This window comes from Protobothrops mucrosquamatus, unplaced genomic scaffold (genome assembly GCF_001527695.2).
Source record: "Protobothrops mucrosquamatus isolate PMUCROS unplaced genomic scaffold, P.Mucros_1.0 scaffold2916, whole genome shotgun sequence".
NCBI classification, from domain to species: domain Eukaryota; kingdom Metazoa; phylum Chordata; class Lepidosauria; order Squamata; family Viperidae; genus Protobothrops; species Protobothrops mucrosquamatus.
This window is the reverse complement of record NW_015388942.1, coordinates 80,758-88,257: the sequence shown is the minus strand read 5'-3', so window position 1 is coordinate 88,257 and position 7,500 is coordinate 80,758.

The window sequence follows — 7,500 nt, the reverse complement described above, 5'->3', positions numbered from 1 at the left end:
GGATGTGATCTGGGATGAGATGTGTCTGTGGTCTTTAATAATAATTTCACAAGCAGTCTGCTACAGTATATTATTACTTTTACTCATCAATGTAACCCCTGCGATTTTTCAAAAACATTAAACCAGGCCTATTTCAAAGAAGTCTATGACATTATTTGTAGTAATCTCTGTGGCACTATAGTTGAAATTTAGCCAGAGGCAGTGATAATGTTTATAATTCAGTTCTTTAAACAGCATTAGATCTGCTTATTCCAGCAGAAGAAAAAATATCTCTGAGTAGAAATTTCTCTTGCTAGTTAAATCTGGAGTTGCACAAAGTTATATTCAAGTTTGGAAACTGGAAAGATATTACAGGAAACACTCTTTGAATGTTAAGTGGGACTGTTACCAAGATACAATGAATATTGCATTTTTCTTAGAGCAGGCAAACAATATTACTTTAGATCTGCTTTTACACACAACAGCTCAGGACTGTTCTTGTTTATACTCTTCTAACAATTCAGGTAATTATTTTGTACCAAGTATTTAGTTGATTTAAGCTCCAACTCTAGAGTTAGCTTTCTGATGTTTCTGAATTAAGCAGTTCAAGCTACGGTGTACAAAAATGTAAATTTTCTCCCACTTTACCAGAAGCCGTAGACGCTGTTGAGAAAATCTTTGTTCCTTTTGCTTGCTCCAGTTTCTACCCAGTGCCTCTTCTTCTGTTTTTATCTACAGGACAGGTAGTCCTCGACTTAACAACAGTTCATTTAGTGACTGTTCAAAGTTACAAATGGCCCTGAGAAAAGTGACATATGACCATTTTTCACACCGACCGTTGCAACATATCCATGGTCACGTGATAATTCCTATGCTTGGCAACAGACTCGTATTTCTGACGGTTGCAGTGTCTTGAGGTCACCTTTTGCGACCTTCTGACAAGCAAAGTCAATGGGGAAGCCAGATTCATTTAACAACCGTGTTTCTAACTTAACAACTGCAGTGATTCACTTAACAACTGTGGCAAGAAAAGTCGTAAAGTGGGGTAAAACTCACTTAACAACTGCCTCGCTTAACAACAAAAAATTTGGCCACAACTGTGCTCGTAATTCGAGGACTACCTGTACAGTGTTCCCACTCAACCTTTCTATTAATAATCTTCTGGATCTGTTTCTATATCTATATCTATATTCTATGAAGTCTTCACAGACTCACATCATTAACAATTTTCTGGTAGCCCAGGGCAAAGCAGCTCTCTTTTGGTAGATTTTTCTCCTCCCCCCCCCTGACATCTTGGACCACCAAATATCACTGCCAAACCCTTCTGCTGTGGAAAAGCAAGTGCTGAGACAGGGGAAAATCATCTTGGCTCCCTTTTATCTTCATTCTAATACAAATATTGCAGAATCTGTATCCAAAACATATCCTAACAGGCAACCTTGGCTCTTTTATGACTCGTGGACTTCAACTCCCAGAATTCCTGAGCCAGCATGGCTCAGCTTGGAAACTCTCCCTTTCCCCTCAGCATGGCTGGCTCAGGAATTCTGGGAGTTGAAGTCCACAAGTCATAAAAGAGCCAAGGTTGCCTACCCGTGGCCATAGAAGGAACAGGACACCCAGTAACAATTTAAAACTTTATTTAAGCAATCATCAAAAAGAGAACAGAAGAATACAATATGGAAAATACAGCATTGATGGATTCCTGGATTGGAGATAAAGCGATTGCCCTGCAAGACGTTTGACCATTAATTACTTTTTATATATGGAGTTATGATTTATCTACAGCTGTTTACTTAGAGAAGAAATTCTGCAATTACGAACTGATCAAACGTCCTGATTATGTAAAACAAGCAATAATATATCAGCAACAAAATGATTGATAGGCTCAGTACACTGGTAGGATCCCAGTAATCATGCATGTGGGAAGGTACAGTGAGGAGATGTTTCTGCTTGTAATACAGGTAGTCCTCGATTTACAGCCGCTCGTTTAGTGACCGTTTGAAGTTGCAGAGGCACTGAAAAAAGTTACTTATGACTGTTTTTCACACAGCCATTGCAGCAGCCCCAGGGTCATGTGATCAAAATTTGGACGCTTGGCAACCGGCATGCATTTATGACAGGTTGTGATGTCCCAAGGTCACGTGATCCCCATTTTGCGACCTTTTGACAAGCAAAGTCAATGGGGAAGTGACTCACTTAATAACCGTGATACAAACTTGACAACTGCAAGTGATTCACTTAGCAACTAACGCAAGGAAGATTGTAAAATGGGGCAAAACTCAATTTAACAACTGCCTTGCTGAGCGACAGCAGTTGTGATCGTAAGTCAAGGGCTATTTGCTGTAAATCATTTGTCCCTACAGCAGAACCACAAAGCTCTGATATATCGTTCCTTAACTTAGTGCCTTACAAATAGTCTGGCCCACCAAGCCCATCCTTTGCCTTTTACGTTAAATACAACCTTCCCATGCTTATCTTCATATACGTTGATTTCGTTCTTCCCAGCTTCCGAACGGAAGGTGACATTGCTCCCTCCGCATGAGACCTCCAACACGGCATCGTTCTGCACAGCTTGCGGTTCCTTGGGAAATTCCTCTATGGTCTTATTTAGGCACCGCCGCAGCTCCTCTGATCCTTCACGGGAGACCAGCTGTTGGTAGACATTCAAGAGGCTGCCAAGGCTGAGTGGTAAAGGCTGGCGCCCCAGCCTTGCCACGTAGACTTGTGAATTGGCTTCTCTGACCCGGTAATGCGTTTGGCCGTCCACCCAGAACACCTCGATATAGTTTTCTCCTTTTCCAGACACGAACTCCTTCCTTGTTCCGTTACACTCGAGGATCATCTTGGCATTTTCCTGTAGAATCGGCGGCTCCAACATGAATTCCTTGATCGCTTTGTCGAAGCAATTATCCACGGCTTCACAAGACGGTTTGGATTTCTTGGCTTCCAGCAGGATTGGCACAGTGAGATTTTTAGGGACTGCTTCTGTGTTATCTTCTTTAGCGTGGACAATGCCGGGGGGCACGTTGTTCCTAAATGGATACATTGCACCCAGCCTATCTACCTCCGATAATAAAAAAGTTGAAAATAACAAAACAACCAAACCCACCAGGATGAAAGCCAAGGTGAGACTTTTGATGAGAGGCATTGTGTACTTGTGGGAGGAGCAGAACACATTATTTTTGATGCCGCTCTTTATCTTATGCCATAAGACGGTGGCATAATCGTAACACTGATTTTTGTAACGGAGCCCCCAGAGTTTCTTCAGGTAGGAAGATTTACAAACCAGTTTGAGCTCATTAGCTTCTTCATCAAGTAGAAATGGCTGAGGGGGATCATTCTCCTCTTTCATAGTGGCAAGAGCTGTCAAGGAAAAAAAAAAGAGTTTGGAATTAGGGACTCCTAAGCCACAAACAGCACCAAACATACTGCCAAAACTGCCACAGTACTGCCAAAGCCTCTAAATCAGGGGTGTCAAACTGCCAGCCCACGGGCCGGACGCGTCACGTGGAAGCCGCGCCCACCCCATTGCCAGCAATGGCAAAACCGGCCCGATACGTTGCGCGACATCATGTGACGTCGCGAGTTTGACATGTCTGCTCTAAATGGTTTTCTTTGAACTTTTAAACAGGTGAAAATTTTGGGAAGACTGTCCATTCTCACAAGGTCAAACTGCCCATTAACTGAAAAGGTGGCTGACTCCTGTCTCTTTAGTTTATCCCCTTACCAAACACAAATTCAAAAATAGCTTGGTCAGATGCTATATAGCAGTGGTGGCGAGCCTGTGGCACGGGTGCCAGAGGCGGCACTCGGAGCCCTCTCTGTGGGCACACATGCCGTTGCCCCAACCTCGCCTTCCCCTGTGACCCCCTCCTCTCCAGCAGCCCCCCTGAAGGAGAGTCGCCCCCAAGCGTGGCCCACACAGAGCAGCGCAGCCAAGGACATGGCAGCCAGGCAGCGTAGACAAGGCTCTGCCCTCACACCCCATCATGCAGTTGATGCTGCAGGGCGCAGGCAGAGGGTGTGGCTGCCATAGCGCTGCTGGGCTGCCTAGGCGATCTGTGGCGGGCCCTGGAGGCGGTGAGTGGTCCTGTGGGGGCGGGGGATGGGGGTGGGGGATGGGNCAGGAGGGTGGAGTGGGGGCGGGGCCAGTTTTTGGGCACTCGGTCTCTAAAAGGTTCGCCATCACTGCTATACAGGCAGTCCTTTATTATGACCACAATGGGAACTTCCATCACTAATGGATGCAGTCATTAAATAAGTTGGGTTCAATTTTATGGTCCACTTTGCCTTTGGTCGTTAAGTGAATCACCAGTCATTAAATGAATCCCCATTGTCATTAAGTGAATCCAGCTTTCCCCATTGACTTTGCTTGCCAGAAGCCACCTGAGAAGGTCACAAATGGCAATAACATGACTGAAAGACATTGCAGCGATCATAAATACACGCTGGTTGCCAAGTGCCCGAATTTTGACCATGGGGACACTATGAAAGTCAAAAGTGTGAGGACCTGTTATCACATTTTTTTAACACCATAAGTGAATGTTTGTTAAATGAGTGATCATAAGTCAAGGACTACCTACATATATAATATATATTTCCCAGAAGCTATATTTACATTTTTAATTATTTTGGCCTCCAAAAACTACAAAGGGCTATCTAGTGACAACACAGTTTAATTGTCACTGCTATGATTTCATTGTGGTCATTCTCTCGTGTTTACCTGCACTGATTAAACATTAATTAATGAGACCCTTTACTGCTATTATGCTTGCTTCTTCCCAGCAATACATACTCCTCATGCAAGCTATTACAGGAAAGATACAGGTAGTTCTCACTTAATGACCACCGTTGAGATCAGCAATTCCATCTCCAAGCAACTTGGTTGTAAATTGAACAATGATGTGACTGCGATATATAGTAACAGTTCCAGTTGTGGTCATTAAATCATATATGGTGGTTAAATGTGAAGCCACGTGACTGTGACTTGTGACATTCTGCAAGCTTCCCCGTTGACTTTGCTTGTTGGAAGCCAAAAATGAAGGTTGCAAATGGCAATAAAGGGACCATGGATCAGTGTGACTGTTGTAATTGGGCGCCTGTTGCCAAACACCCAAATTGCAATCACGTGACTGCAGGGACATTGCAATGGTTACAAGTTTGAGGGCCATCGTAAGTCCCACTTGTTCAGTGCGATTTTAGGTTCAAACGCAAGAACCACCTTTATAGCCAGAAAAAGTTATTGAAGTTGTGAAATTTCATAGGTCACTACAACAATGCCAGCAACAGAAGCAGGAATACCATTCAAAACTACAAGAGCACACCATCTGCAGCCACTGGTATTAAAAGAGGGGCAGAGAGAGGACAATGGAGTGTTGGCACAGCATTGTTTCCAAGGATATGAAACAATTTCTCCAAACTCTTTCCCAAATATGAAAGTTGTAGGGCCCCAGGGATAGGCAACCTTGGCTCTTTTATGACTTGTGGACTTCAACTCCCAGAGTTCCTGAGCCGGGGCATAGCCAGCATAGCTGGCTCAGGAATTCTGGGAGTTGAAGTCCACAAGTCATAAAAAAGACAAAGTTGCCTACCCCGGTGTAGGCCATACATGGGGTGGGGAGAGGAAGGCACTGCTCTAATGCTACTAGGGATCACTTACAGCCCAGTAAAATGCCATTAAAGAAGATTTCTAAGGTTATACTTTGCTTGCCACGATATAAAACAGATGTTGAGACTCTAGGAACAGTGCAGAGAACAACAACAAAGACGATTAGGGGAATGGAAGCTAAGACATATGAAGAACAGTTACAGGAATTGGGTGTGTCTAGTCTAATGAAAAAGACTATGGGGTGACATGATAGTAGTGTTCCAATATATAAGGGGCTACCACAAAGAAGAGAGGGTCAACCTATTCTCTAAAGCACCTGAAGGCAGGACAAGAAGCAATGGATGGAAATTAATCAAGGAGAGAAGCAACCTAGAATTAAAGCCGCCCTGAGTCCGTAAGGAGAAGGGCGGGATATAAATTAAATTAATAAATAAATAAAATAAATAAAGAGAAATTTCATGACAGAAAAATTAATCAATGGAATGGCTTGCCTCCAGAAATTGTGAGTGCTCCATTACTGGAGGCTTTAAGAAGAGATTGGACAACCACTTGTCTGAAATGGTATAAGATCTCCAGGAGGTTGAAGTAGAAGATCTCCAAGGTCCCTTCCAACTGTTATTCTGTCAATCAGAATAGTTCGAGCCATGGTATTCCGTGACACTCTATAGAAGCTAATGTTGGGACTTTTAAGAAGCAGAATAGGAAGAATATTGATGCCTTTCAACTTTATGTTGGAGAAGACTCCTGGATAGCCAGGAAAACCAACCAATGGATCATCCAACAATCATCCCAGAGTTCTCATTTGAGACACAAAATGACCAGGCTCAAATTATCCTCTTTGGACACATGATGTGAAGACTCAACCTAACCTTCTAGAAAAACTTCCAATGCTGGGAAAGTGGAAGGAAAGCCAAGAGGAAGACCAAACAAGACATGCACACCAACTTAACAATGGCAATGAGTGTACAGTTGGGAAAACAAGTCAGGAGGGGCAAATCATCACAATCTATGTGACTGCTAGGAGCAGATGACTTAACGATACGTAATCAGTCAAAACTTGCAATAGTAATTTAATCTGCAAATCACCAGGGTAGTTTTCAATTTTGATGAGCAAAGGGAAGGAACCAATAAAAACTCAAGACTCACCTTTGGCCTCCATGGTGCAGAACAGCCTTCCCTAACCTGGCCAAGATAATGGCAAAAAGGCATCAGATCTGCAACCCTCTCAGTCTTTGCTCTCTACACAATGCACTTACACGTCCACAGAGATTCGGAATAAGAGGATAATTCTCCTCCTCTTGAGATCACTTCAGGCAGCTGATAGGCAGACCATTTCCCAAACCTCACCAGAATGATGAAACGGAAAAGGAAAACGAAACTGATCTACTCTTCAAAACACACACCGCCTCTTGTTATCAGCCAAAAGAGGATTAAAGCAAAATGAAAACATCCTCCTGCTGGCTGAAAATCTGTTTGTGAAATCTCTTACAAAGAAAAAACGTTGCAGTGATTTCTTGCGTTTCTTGGGGAATCTCGCTCAGGCACGTGTGAATGCAGCCCCTGCCTCTCGTTTCTTTTAGCAGTTCCCCCAAGGAGCGTTCCCATCCAAAGTGTGTAAGAAAATACATCCCGTGTTAGTAAATTCAGAAATGTGGGTCGTCTGCTAAAGGTCGTGCACATCTATGGGGGCTCATCGACGCCATTTTACTAGGAATAGGTACGCCCATTAGGAACGCGACGAAACCAAATCCTAAAACACCGATTTCGCCTGGAGAAAGGACGGCGCCTCTCTCTAGCCAAATGAAATGGGGGGGGGGAATAAATCGCGCTGCTTCCAAGACCTTTAGGAGGGAAACGATTGCCCTCCGCTTCTTTATTCGACTCTTCTTCGACAGAGGCCCGATTTCCCCCCC